Consider the following 13,865-nt stretch of genomic DNA (forward strand, 5'->3'; position numbering starts at 1 on the left):
ATTCGGTATTCTGCCTTTTGCCGAACATTCCGTTTGGCTGAATAATGCTTAGGTATTCGGCTAAATATCTGTGTAAATCTAATCGCAACAAACTAATTTTAAAAAACTGTATTAATTGGAATTATTTACATAAATTAAAAATTTGTTGATTATATTTTATTGTATGGTGTGATGAAACATGAAACTGAAAATAGAATCATACTACAATAAGGTGGAAGTGAGCATGAATTACACAAGTTCATTAACTGAAGGATGTACCTAGACAAGAAACATTAAGCTACTGAAAGAAGCAAAAGGGGCAAAGAATGTTTAAAGAGGAAAAATAAGGAAATAAGTCGTAAATTTTATGATGCATCACTAATTGAGAGTAAATAATAGTTGCAATTTTTTTATTAAATGTAAAATTGCAACAAGTGTTGAAAAAATTGATTCTTTAAGTGATATATATATTAAAATACAATACAGTAGAACCTGGCTAATTCAGACTTGATTAATTCAAATTTTAGATAATTCTAACTTTCATGAACTCCCTTTGAGTTTTCTGTTCCACATTTTCTTGTTTAATTTGAATGTTTTGGATAGTTCAAAGTTGGAGGGAAAAATTATGATTTTTGTATCAGCAAATTTAGTTTAGAAAAATTCTAAAGAAGTCACACAGACTTTGTTTTATTTGACCAAACAAAACAAATTTTCAAAACATAAGTTTTAAATATTCTGTTTTTCTCTATTCTTTCTATGATAAATTAAATGATAAATTAGACATTAAATGCCTATTTTGATATTGGTCATCTGGAGTGCATTGAGAATGATGCCATTCATTTGATACCAATTATGTTGTTCAACCTATGGAACAAAGTATGCCATTCAAAATATGAATCTTTTTATAGTCAATGTGGAAATTGTAAAACGTTACTGAAAGTGTTTTTCATTGATAGCATAAGAATGAAAAGCAAAATTCGGAAAAGAGTTTCATAACTGGTGATCATGAATTGTTTCTGTAAATAAGGCTTTAAGCATGGTTAATAAATTCTGCAGGGATGTTGATTCCAGAACAGTGGCTAAGATCAATTATTATAATTACTAATAATTAAAATTTGGGAAACACATTTGTAACTGATAAAATTTTAATTGATAACTATTATCCCCTCCCCATATGAATGTCAATGATTAAGTTGCAATTTGTAGCCTTTTTACAGGTCCAGGATAGATTAATTAGATAAAAGTATGAATGTATATTATAGTTAAATTTGATTGTCATGACAATAAAAATCTTTCATTCAGTTTTTAATATTTATTTAAATAATAAATTGCGTAATTGAAATGCAATATTTAACATTACCAATAATTTCATTTTTAATTAAAACACCAATTTTATTAATAATTTTGATGAATTCTTAGAAAATCGGTATTCAGCCAAATCACTATTCGTCCCATCTCTAGGTTTCACCATGGTAAACTCTTGAAGTGCTTAAATGAAATTGAGATTGGAGGCAACTTGTTGAATTGGATAGAATTGTAGTTAGGTTGAGAGTTTTTAATCATGAAAATTGTATTAAAAAAATTTAATATGTAATTAAAAAATATTTTCAAAATTTTCACATATCACTTTATTTTTTGGAAAGTGTCTTGATAAAATAAAATTTTTGGGAAAATAATTAGACATTTGAAAAATTATTTAGTGAACTGATTGACGAATGAATGAAGATAAGTAAAAAACCCATTGCTTTTATAGAAACTCTTTTTGTTGATTTTTAAATTGCATTAATACTTACTGGTGTCAAAATGACCCCACAACGCCAGTTACGTGCAGGATTTTCACAAAAGCAGTTAAGGGCTAAACAAGCAAAAACAAACATTAACCATTAAAAAACGGCAAGCACGTGTGTGCTAACGGCCGGTGGTGAAATATTGTTAAAAGGTGATGTTAAATAATAAAATGGTGGATTTGTCACCAGAGTGGAGAATACCTGAATAGGGGGGAAGAGGTAAAAAATGGCAAGACAAAAAAAAAATCAAGAATTACTTCTATCCGGAAACCCCGTGTGGTTAACAAGACTTATAAAGATCACATTTATTTTATCGTTGCATATGGGAGATTCTCACAAAAAGAAAATGCTTGCATATATATGATTTATGTCTATTTATATCATTGGCTCTGCATTAAGTTGATAAAAATGTGTATTAAAAAAAATCTGATGAGGTACCTCATAAATATTATTGTCGATCGTCGTAGGAAGAAGTTTTCAACCAAAGTTCATGATGGGAATTTCCTATGCTGATGATCGTCGGGGCCGATGCAAACCAACAATTGCAGATGGATTACAGGAACATCATCACCATTAATCGTCGTTACATGTTTCTGATCAAAGCTTAATGTTCTGTCCTCTTAGTGACATCAACTGCATTTTTAGTTGCACACTCTCGAGATTTTGCCAAGGGAGATTTGCCACGATCATCAGGAGGTCCCGCAAAGAGAACCTCGTAGATAAAGTCTCACATCATGAATCCTCTCACGCTAGATGCCTGGTTTTTCTCAGCATTTTCACACCTTAACAATGACTAGCTCGCCGCTGGTGTACGTGACTGTCCTTTTGTACCGTAGCGGTCACTGTAACCAGTGCTTTCTGATGCTTACCGTGCCTGTACAAAGGACCTGGCGTTGAATTAGCGATGATAGTGCGCCCTGAGTTGGTAGAAGGTTGGCAACCCCTATTTGCTACGGAGACATGCAGTCTGGTTGATTGTTGCGAGTTTGAGAGCGATGTATACAGTTGAATGCCGTTTTGTGCCGACAAAAGGAACCGTTCTCTGTAGCGACCACACACACATTCTTGGGGGGAGATGTATGAGTAAATTTTGAGATCGGGGTCGAGTACGAAAATAAAAATGCAAATTCATGCCTGTGATGGCATGACACGGCAGTTGTAATGGGGATCGTCAGGCACAGGCAGCTTTTCAGTCTGGAGAGAATGCCAAAACATGATGACATCACGGCATCAAAAATATTGCGAGCGAAGGCTTCCTGCTTTAGCTGGTGTTGCCATAACTGATCCATTGTCTGGATGGTGATAATGATTGTTATTGCATAAATCCTATAGGATAGTGAAATAGTGCTATGGGGGCATTCAAGTATTACGTCAGCATCAATCGGGGGGTTTCCGATTTGCTGACTTGATGACAAGGAGGGAGGGGGTTTGGATGATGCTTATGTCATCAACACGTCACAAAAATAGGAAAAAAACCTTTCAATAGTTATTGGGCACCTGAACTAACATTCTACCTATTGATAAGTCCCCTACAGAGCCACTTTAATGATCTCTAAATGTTTCATGGATCATTCAAGTGTTGTGGAAATGTTTCCAGGTCGCTGAAATGCTCTGGAACTGTGCCACACATCACTCAAATGATCTGTAATTATGCTACAAATCACTTAAAGAATCTGGGAATGTTTTGCGGGTAACTTGAATGATGTAGAACCTTGAATGATGTAGCAGCTCCCAGCGCGGTTGCGCTGGGGGCTGCTTAAGTGCTCTAAAACTATGCCACATGTCACTCAGGGGATCTCTAAATGTTTCATGGATTGTTCTGTAACTGTCACAGGTTACTTAGGTGGTCTTTGAATGTGAAAGTTAAGGCCTACTTCAGTGATCTGAAAATGTGCCATGGGTCATTTAAGCAATTTTTAAATGTTCTGCTTAGGTCATTTTTACAAAATTAGGTTCGAGGGGGCAAGCTCCATCAGATACCCTTCAGGGCCACATTTAGTCTGCGGGTCAAGGGTTTGCCATATATGGCTTAAAGGGTGGGTCGCAATGAATTTTTTTAAAGAAATTTTTGAGTTCCTATCCTTCAGATGGCATTAAAATTAACAGAAATTGATTATTTACAATAACATATAAAGGTATTTCCTTTTGAAATTTTAATTTTTTAAAAATATTTTTTGCATTAAAAAATATTTTAAACATTTTATTAAAAAAATTCTATATAATAGAAATTTTTTTCATCTGGGGGAGCGCGAGCACCTCTATGCCCCCCCCCCTCCCGCATATGTTTCTGATACCACCAACACGCGTTAGGAGGTAGGGGGCAGTGATGATGAAAGAAATTTTGCTGACGAGGGGGGTTAAAAATGGCTAAAAATTTCCTTACTTAATACTTGAACGGCCCCTACGTCAGCATCGATATGGGGTACTGATTTGCTGATGAGGGGGTTTGGATAATGCTTACGCGTCATCAACCATCCTTTATTAAAATATGGAATATTTTCAATAGCATCTTACTGAGTGTGCCAAAAGTGAGAAAAACCTTTCAGTAGTTTGTGAGCACTTGAAGTAACATTCCCTCCTATTGATAAGTGCCCTGCATTGCCACTTTAATGATCTCTAAATGTTTTGCTGATCCCAGTGATCTGGAAATGTGTCCGGGATGCTTAAGTGCTCTGGAACTTTGCCACTCATCACTTAAATAATCTGAGAATGTGTTTCAAGTAACTTGAGTGATGTAGAACTGCACTGGGCGGGGAATGCCACATGTCACTCAAGGGATCTCTAAATGTGTCGCGGATTGCTTATGTGATCTGAAAATGTGCCACAGACTGCTTAAATGCTCTGGAATTGTACTACAGGTCACTTAAGCGATCTGTAAATGTGACTTAGTTCATTTTTACAAAATTAGATTTAAGGAGGGCAGGCTGCATCAGTTAACCCCCAGGGCCATATTTGGTCTACAGGCCAAGGGCCTTTATACGATTTACCATATATGGCTTAGTAGCAGGGTTGTTTGGTTTAAACCTTGGTTTTAACCAAGCGGTTTTTTTCAAAAAATCAAATAAAAGTTGCCTAAATATCTTTTTTTTTTCCTTGAAAAATATCATATTGGTTCATTATTAGCCAAAATGTTTCATTTTTACCACATTTTATATCCTTGGGGTACATTCTGATGGTATATCTTTAAATGACATAAGATTTTATAAGTAGGTTTTTTTTTTCAAAAAGTCTCAAAGTGGCCAGAATATATATTTTTCATATGAAGTATCTTAGTTATTTAAAGTTATATATAAAAGCCAAAATTTCTCATTCTTACAACATTTTGTAACCTTTGGCTACATTCTGATGCTCTATCTTTAGCAAATTCATGGATAAGGATTGCATCACATCTAAATGTAGTGGTGTATTATCTCACAGGGTTTCTTTTTCCCTTCACAAAGAAGCAGCTACAGTAGTGACACCATCATGCTAGGGGCAGGTGGTCCTATAATCCAATAAAGACACCAGCTGTCCCTAAAGGACGAAGACTAGTGTACTAGTTGTTACATTACCTCACATACATTTTCATTTTTTTTCCCATAAGAAGTAGCACATCTCCTACTGTATATCTCCCAGTCTTAATATTCAATAGTTGTTTTTTTATACTTTCACACACACATTGTTAAGCCCAGTTAATCAAGGTTCTACTGCATAGTAGTAACAGATTTGTGAAAAATAATCAGCTATATACAGGGCAATTAAAATTTAAGTTTTGATTCCAAAACTATATAACAAGTACTGATCAGAATGACTTGAAAATTCGCATGGATACTCCTGAAGCAATGGAAGTTTCTTTCGCAAAAGAAAAAAGTGCAAAATGTGCAAGTAGATGATGCTGTACTTGGCCAGCAGTGTAATCTATTTTGTGCAACCACATCATTTCTGCACTTCCACAGCATCAGTGTGTTGATAGAACTTCTATCAAGATGCACATTGCAATACCAGCAAAGCAGCTGCTGAAGACCCATTTTGACAGGATGCACCTTAACCCTTGCAACCTCTGACTGTGGGGGTACCTCAACATGTTATAAACAGTGGTCAGATTGCAAACTTTGGTGAATTGCAATCTCCAGCACATTCCCTATATGCTAGAAGTTCCTCAGGAATAATAACGGGGGAGGGGGGTGCATTTGGTTCAATAACGCTGAATTGCAAGCACATCCACATTATGACCATGGCATACTCCGATTCTGTTGTTGAACAAGAATTTTTGTGCTTTCAACCTCATAGCCAGAACACCCGGTGGACAACATATTTAACATTTCTTAAGTAAGTTGTAGTTATTTGTTCAATTACTTCGTTTTTTGTGATGTTTCCATGAATTATGAAATGATATAATTAAGGTATCATTCTGCCATGACTGGCTATCGTTTCCATTCTGCGAGCAAATTTCCACATGTTGGATGTCTTTAATTTTACATTTTTAAGTATTTTTTCCCCTTTATCAAATAAAATTGAATTTTTTCAAGAATATTCACATCAATTTTCAAGTCATTCTGACAATCGTTCTTTTTTTACAGTGTTTTGAAATCAGAACCTTAGTTATAATCACCCTGTATATCGTAAATCATTGCTAATTAATCTACATTATTTATGCTTCATTAAATACACTGCTGGCCACCGTAAATGCAACACCCTGAAGGAAGCATGCAAATAATATGAAATATACAACATGCATTAGCGGAGGTGAGATATGCAAATGATTAGAATTTCAGCGCAGGCGCACATCACGCGCGCCTGTGGCGCCACTTCAAAGCGCTATTTAAGGCTTGGAGATTTCGACGATTTGAAGTACGAAAATTGTGTTTTTCTTGTGGTTTTTTCAAAAAAGCGATCAATTATGCCTTGTAGAAAACAGCGATCATCTTTTGATCAAGTATCCGAGTTCGACAGAGGAAGGATAGTGGCCTACCGAGATGTGTGGATTATCTTTCAGGGAAATCAGTAGTCGTGTTGGACAAAACCAAACAACTGTAATGCGGATATGTGATCGTTGGATGCGGGAGGGTACGACGTGTTCGATCGCATCCACCTCAGTGCACCACTTCACGTGATGACAGGCGTATTGTGCGTATGGCAGTGACGGATCGCTCAGCCACATCACGAACCATAGCACAGCACATTCAGTCTGTACCGCATCATCCAGTGTCTGCGCGTACCATTCGACGCCGTTTACAGCAGAGTGGTCTGTCCGCAAGACGTCCATTGCTTCGTCTACCCTTGACGCAGAACCACAGATGTCTCCGCCGCCAATGGTGCGGTGAAAGAAGGATGTGGACGGCACAATGGAATGAAATTGTCTTTACTGACGAGTCACGCTTCTGTCTGCAACACCACGATGGTCGGATTCGAGTCTGGAGACACCGTGGAGAGAGGATGCTGAACAGCTACGTTATGCACCGCCACACTGGTCCTGCACCGGGTATTATGGTATGGGGCGGTATTGGATATCACTCTCGCACTCCTCTAGTACGCATTGCTGGTACTTTAAAAAGCCAGCGCTACATCTCCGAGGTGTTGGAGCCAGTTGTCCTTCCTTACCTTCATGGCTGGCTCAGCCATATTTCAACAGGATAATGCGCGACCACACGTATTGTCCAAAGGTTCTTCGTCAATCACCAGATTGAATTGCTTCCCTGGCCAGCTCGATCTCCGGATCTTTCGCCGATAGAAAACATGTGGTCCATGGTTGCTCAACGATTGACCCAGATTACATCCCCAGCTGCCACACCAGATCAACTTTGGCAACGCGTGGAAGCTGCTTGGTCTGCTGTACCACAAGAACACATCCAAAGTCTCTTTGAATCAATGCCGAGGCGTGTGGCAGCGGTGATCTCCAACAATGGCGGCTACTCTGGCTACTGATTTTGGCAGGAACCACACTTCACAGAAGTCTATAAATTTAATCATTTGATGCTTGGCCAACATGTTATCTACAAAATAAATATTGTTGCGATATCTCTTGTCTTTCTTGGTGTTGCAATTTGGGTGGCCAGCAGTGTACATTATGAGATATACGGAAGACTGGATGTTGTAAAGATATTTATTATTTGAGATGTTAATTTTTTTAAGGAAGGAAAAACTCTGCCTCTACCGGGAGACGAACCCGGGACCCTCGATTGCCAGACGAGTGCTCTGACCACTAAGCTACAGAGGAGAGAGAGATTTTCCTTCACTAGAGCGTATATATGTGCAGAACGGTACCGTGCAATGGACGGTGAACCGATCAGATGAGTTTTTCCTTCCATAAAAAAATAAAATTGCATTTTTTCAGGAATATTCATGTCAATTTTCAAGTCATTCTGAAAATCGGTCTGTTTTTAGTGTTTTGAAATCAGAATCTTAGTTATAATCATCCTGTTTATTGTAAATCATCGCTAATTTATCCTCATTATTTATGCTTCATTAAATACATTATATTCACCTAATTTTTATTACTTTTTGCAAAATATCTTCCTCATTAAGTATACTGAAAGTAACTGGAGAAAAATCTTTATATATTATATGATTAATAATATTAAAAGAATTTTCAAACACACAGTAATCCATTGAGTTAGGCAAAAAACAATTAAATTGCAAAAGTTGGTTTTTGTGAAAATGTAATAAATATTTATTGATTAATTAGCATGGGAATAGTGTTAATTACATTAATGAACATTTTATTTTAGGTAATTATTGGAAGTTCGAATGATTTTTCAGAAATTTCATCAAACCGGTTTGTTTACCAACCCTGTTCAGAGGGTAGGTTTTCTTTATGAATTTATTAAAGATTAATTTTGAGTTCATAGTCTTCAAATAGCATTGAAATTGAAAGAAATTGATTACTATAACATATAAAGCTATTTTCTTTCAAAATTTCATTTAAAAAAATATTTTTTTGCATTAAAAAAAAAAATTTTATTGTTGGGGGGACACAAGCAACCTATGTTCCCCAGTGTACGTCTCTGATCTCACCAATATACGTCAGGATTGAGAAGGGCAGCGCTGATGACGAAATTTTGCTGATGGGGGGGGGGTCAAAAGTGGCCAAACATTTGTTGACGGCCCTATATACTAAGACGATTACTTGAACGGCCCTATAAATTTTTTTTAATTAAAAAAAAAAAATTTCATGATTATGTAGTCTAAGGGGGTTACCTACTCATCTTTTTATAATTTTCTGAGTGGGTGCCATATATACATATTAAAATGCATGCAATGGTTGAAAAATTTTGCATCCAAAAGCCCATGTAAATTCCAAAGTCTTTTTTCATATAAGTGGTAACAGGCACATTTCAGGAATGAATGTCCTGGAACCATATATGTTTCTGGAAAATATCGTGAACAAATGTCCTGTAAAGACAGCTACATCCACATCTTGAAAAGTCTGGTCTTTTTTCTGTGGGACCCTTGTAATTCCTCCTCCTAATCAGATCATTACCCGCTGTTGTCTCCACGAAGATAAATAAGCAGGAGGCCTAAGAAAATGGGCCATGATGGTTTTCATTCATTTTTGAATCTCTTCATTTAAAACTAAAACAGACTTAGGCTGGGATTACACTACAAACGTTATAAAAGTGTAATACCGGCCTTATGAGTGCTGTTTGAATTCGAAATTCCAACTTAGACCAATTTTTCAAAAATGTTGAAAGAGTAGATGGAATATGCCATATTTTGTTACGAAAAATATCAGTAGCGTATTTCTTGAGAACCCCCTCAAAATTAACAAACTTGGTGATGTCCTGTTGCCAAATGAGAAATGCGAAGGTATGGCGTTAAACATCCAGATTTTTCTGGAAGGTTGATTTTCTGCCCGTCTGGTGGCACTGTCAATTTTGAAGCAGTTAGTAGTTTTAGTTTTCTGGAATTTTATTTTTTTCAAAGGTTTGACCGTACCTATAAAAAGTGATGTGATCACAAGAGGGCAGTCAGTGTTGTTGGACTTGAAGCTCAGCATGTTGTTCTTATTTGTAGATCACGTTCTGTCTGCTTTTGTGTAAAATAGCTGTTTTCTGTGTATAAACCTGCGTCATCCTGTAAATTTTTTCATTCTGTGCTTATTTCAAGAACTTGTGAGAAGTTATCCGGAACAATATTTTAATGCCACATTGCTTTTATTTACTCCAGCATCAACTTCCAAAATGGTCTTGAGTTTTTCGTTAATCAAAAACTTTACTTTCCAGGCCACTCATTTTGAAACAAATATATATATATATGAAACGTTGCTTATGCGTAGCCATTGGCTTACCACCGATTTTATTTCTTTCTCATGCACCGTATAAGTTAAAATTTATTGCCTACAAGCCATAGAACAACACAGCCCTTCTCCAACAGTTTAGCAAATTAATTCTCTGAAACAAATTTTACAGGATCATTTTTGACATTTTGTACTCTTGTTGATTTTTATAAACTTTTTTTGAATTTATAAAAGATTTTTCACTTTGTAATATCGGAAATTTGCAATACATTGTTTCTATGTAAACTTATTCAAAGATTAGAAAAGTTTTGCTACAATGTTTACTGTAACATTCGTTAAAATGGGATTTGACTGTATAAAGAGCTAAACTTAAAACTACTACTACTTAACCGAACATGTACCTCATACACATTCCTCTACGAAATTTCTAACGAATCGGCATATGCCTGAATGTGTTCTGAGTATGCTTGACCCTAAGGTATTTATGTTGTTGATTTGCGCATGTTTCGTGTTCATGCTGCCATCTGGCTTCCATTTTGTGAAGTAAAGATGGAAATGCTTGGATTTTCATGTTTTGTCAGTCTCGTGTTGTAGGCCTGCCTGCTCTTTGCAGAGAGACTTTTTCAAATGGGACACTGGCTGGCACACACACATTCGTGCCTCAAACTGGAAAACCGCAGAAAACCAACTTTAGCCGGCCACCACTGTGCCGTCAACAGGGTTCGAACCTGGATCCCCAGGATGAGAGTCCAGCACGATGCCCACACGACAGCACAACAGCTAAACTTAGAACTGCACTATGTATTTGCAATGCATTGGAATGGGCATAAGATTCTCCTGATAAAAAAACAAATTTTTTGCATAAAGTTTCGAATTCTATGCCCTAATTGCTGATTTAAAATAATGATTGTACCTACATAAATATTGTTAGACTTGAAATTTTTTAATTTGAAAAGTGTAAAGTGAAAATTTCGTTTTTTACCAAATCTGAAAGAATAAAAATGTGTAAATTATTGAACTTCATGCAAGTCAGAAACACATTGTAATAAATGCATCCATCAATTGTACAAGGAAACAATTTTGTCAAACAATAGAATGTTTTATGTAGTTGATGCTGTAGAATAGCCGTCTGGTTGAACATTAAGTGAATCAAGAAATCTGCATCATATGTGATACTGTTTTGCCACCAAGCATTCACTTAAACCCTAAAAAGCCGTAAAGGGTTTAAGTGGCCCCCATAGCATTTTCCTGTAGTTTTTGAACATTTTTACATTTTGAAGCATAATATTTTTAAGAGAAAATAGCATTATAACAGTAATAATTAATAATGAGACAGCAAATCTATTTAGTTTCTGAAGCATTTTCTGTGAAAACAGCCTCTCTTTATCTGCGTCAGTATGGAGGGAACTAGGGACTGGAAGATTTTTATTTTCTCAGATTGCAGAGATTCAGAAGATTGCAGTTTTAAATTTTTTCCAGGTTTTGAATAGGGTCGAGTGCATGGTGTCTACCATCATGGAAAAGTCATGAAATTTAGGCGAAGGTCATGGATTTTTTACATCTTTTGGTTTTTTTTCCGAATCACTATTTTTCCAGGGCATTCAGTATTTTTTTCTTTCTCCATATTTTTTTTTATTTTGCTGGGGTAAGGGATGGGTAAACAAAAAACAAGAAATTCACTATCTGTCAGTGTGTATATTGGGGAAGATGATGGGTGGGGGAAAAGCTTTAACTGGATGAACAAAAAGAAAAACTTTTTCTTTGTTTGTTGGGACCTTTCAACATCTCTGCAATATTCCCCTGAAGCAGTGGACTTATAGTCCGTTTCAGGTTAACTTTGCAGTGAAAGGGAAGCTACGAGGGAACCGCATCACTCGTTGCTATGGGAACGAAAGCCTCTTAACCAATGTATCGATGCGCAGCCTCTGTAAGGTATGGCCGATTCTCGCCAATCTCACTGAGAAAAATATTTTTACGTGTAACGTAATTGCACAGTTAAATTAGTAATAATTATATAATTAAAAGAAAACCATTGCCGATACTTTCAGAAATTAAAGTGAGGTTTTTGAAATCATTTGTTTTGTATTTTGATTAGAAAATTTTTTAAAATTTAGAAGAAAAAAAATTATCTTCTATCAGCGTGTCACTTACTCTTCATTGATGTGCCGTAAGTAACACTAAAAATTAAAAAAAAACAAACATATTTTTCTGCAATATTTCCCTTCCCCCAGCTGAAATTTATTTACAAAACAAAAATCCATACAATATTATGAAAGCAACGTATAATTTTAAAATACTGTATATTAACCACTGCTCTCAAAAACTTGGGGATTTTTAATTTTTTCTTAAATTTAAATGGAAAAAATTAACATTAAATAAAATTGAGAAGAAGCAGATTAACTCTGTTTTCACGTGTAAATGCAGGAATAGCACCAAATAATAATAATGATACGGAAAAGTTTAGAATTTTTCTACTCACTTTTCTTGCCGAAGTTTTCGTCGCTCGACCTTACCCCCTTCCCCGAACAGTATACGTCGATGCCACTTGTTTTCACGACAGCTTTAGTCTTTTGTTACAGTTGATGTGCTGCTCATGGTTATTATGGATGATTCTTATCAAGTTTTGTTTACAGCGAGTATTCATAAATCAAAAACATAGTATTCAGGAATGGAAGACCAGAGAACTTAAGCATGGCTATTTCTGGTGAAAATAAAGACACAACTGTCACATAAAAGATGAAAGCCCAAACCACTGTGGACCCCCCCCCTCATTTGTTTTATCTGAAGGGACACTAAAAGCAAGGGGCATCTGGAGAAACAGGTGGGTGGAAGATGGCGTCCGTTCGTGTGAGTGAAAGTGATCGAAACTAAAACTATCCCATAAACATAGCAAAAAATAAGTAATTAAAAAAAAGGACATAAAACCAAAATTTCTGCACCCATAGAGGGCCTCTCGTAACAATATCGGTGCTCTTGTAGAAGAGAAACACTGAAACACTTCTTGTTATCTATGAGTGAATATCTGAACTCACTGAAGCCTATTTTTGGGAGAAAATAAAACTGATTGAATATTCGTTTTATGTAAGCTTATAACTGCATGTAAAACTGAATGAAAAATTGTATCGTTATGGAAAATTCAACCAAATAAGGAGGAAAAAAAAAAAATATATACAGTATATAATTGTGTAACAGAAAAAACACGACAGTGATATTGGCGGGGAAATTTTTCTAGGATATCTCGCCAGAATGTCGTTGCTATGGATTTTTGATAATGGTAACCAATATTTTTTCTAATTTAACAATTTTAAACGAATAAACATCGTTTTGAAACTATATTTTTTCAGTATTTTTATCAACATCATAGAAAAAATTGAAAATTTCTGTATAAAGGATCATCGTAAACCTCCGATATATGAGAACTATATTTTGTGGCAAAGGAATACACTCTCCACCTTTCTCTTCACTACAAAGTTAACCTGAAGCAGACTATAGATCTCTTGGGAACAGTATTGGTTTCCATATGAGAAGGACATGACCCCTATATTGCGGAGCAGGTCCGCTAGTCTGGGATCTTTGGCGGGTCCGCAAATCCAGATTTTTCATGGTGGGGGGCTCTATAGTGAATTTATAGCAGGAAAAAACAATGATGGTAATTGTCCCGGGCCTCAAGGCTCTAGCCCTACCTTATGAGAGTCATGAGAAAGGACAGGACACCAATTTTTCCCCCAGAAGGAAGGTTTTTTTTTTTTTTTTTTTTTTGCAATTATATCTTTTTTTTGTCTCTCCGATCTTTACTGACTAGCTATAGCAAACAACAAATGGTGCAGTAAGCACATGTGACTGAATGAGACAGTTTGAGAAGGTAAATCCTGAACTATGCCTGT

The 13,865-nt window shown here is 36.0% G+C and overlaps 1 protein-coding gene across 2 annotated transcripts in view; it reads left to right on the forward strand.

The window, feature by feature from the left end:
• COX6B (Cytochrome c oxidase subunit 6B) overlaps positions 1–13,865 on the forward strand; it is a 113,390-nt gene that overhangs the window by 34,404 nt on the left and 65,121 nt on the right. The window lies entirely within an intron of this gene.

Source organism: Pholcus phalangioides, unplaced genomic scaffold, assembly GCF_987345545.1.
Source record: "Pholcus phalangioides strain wild (caught in Gottingen) unplaced genomic scaffold, Ppha-v1.0 ptg000014l_1, whole genome shotgun sequence".
In the NCBI taxonomy this organism is placed as follows: Eukaryota; Metazoa; Arthropoda; class Arachnida; order Araneae; family Pholcidae; genus Pholcus; species Pholcus phalangioides.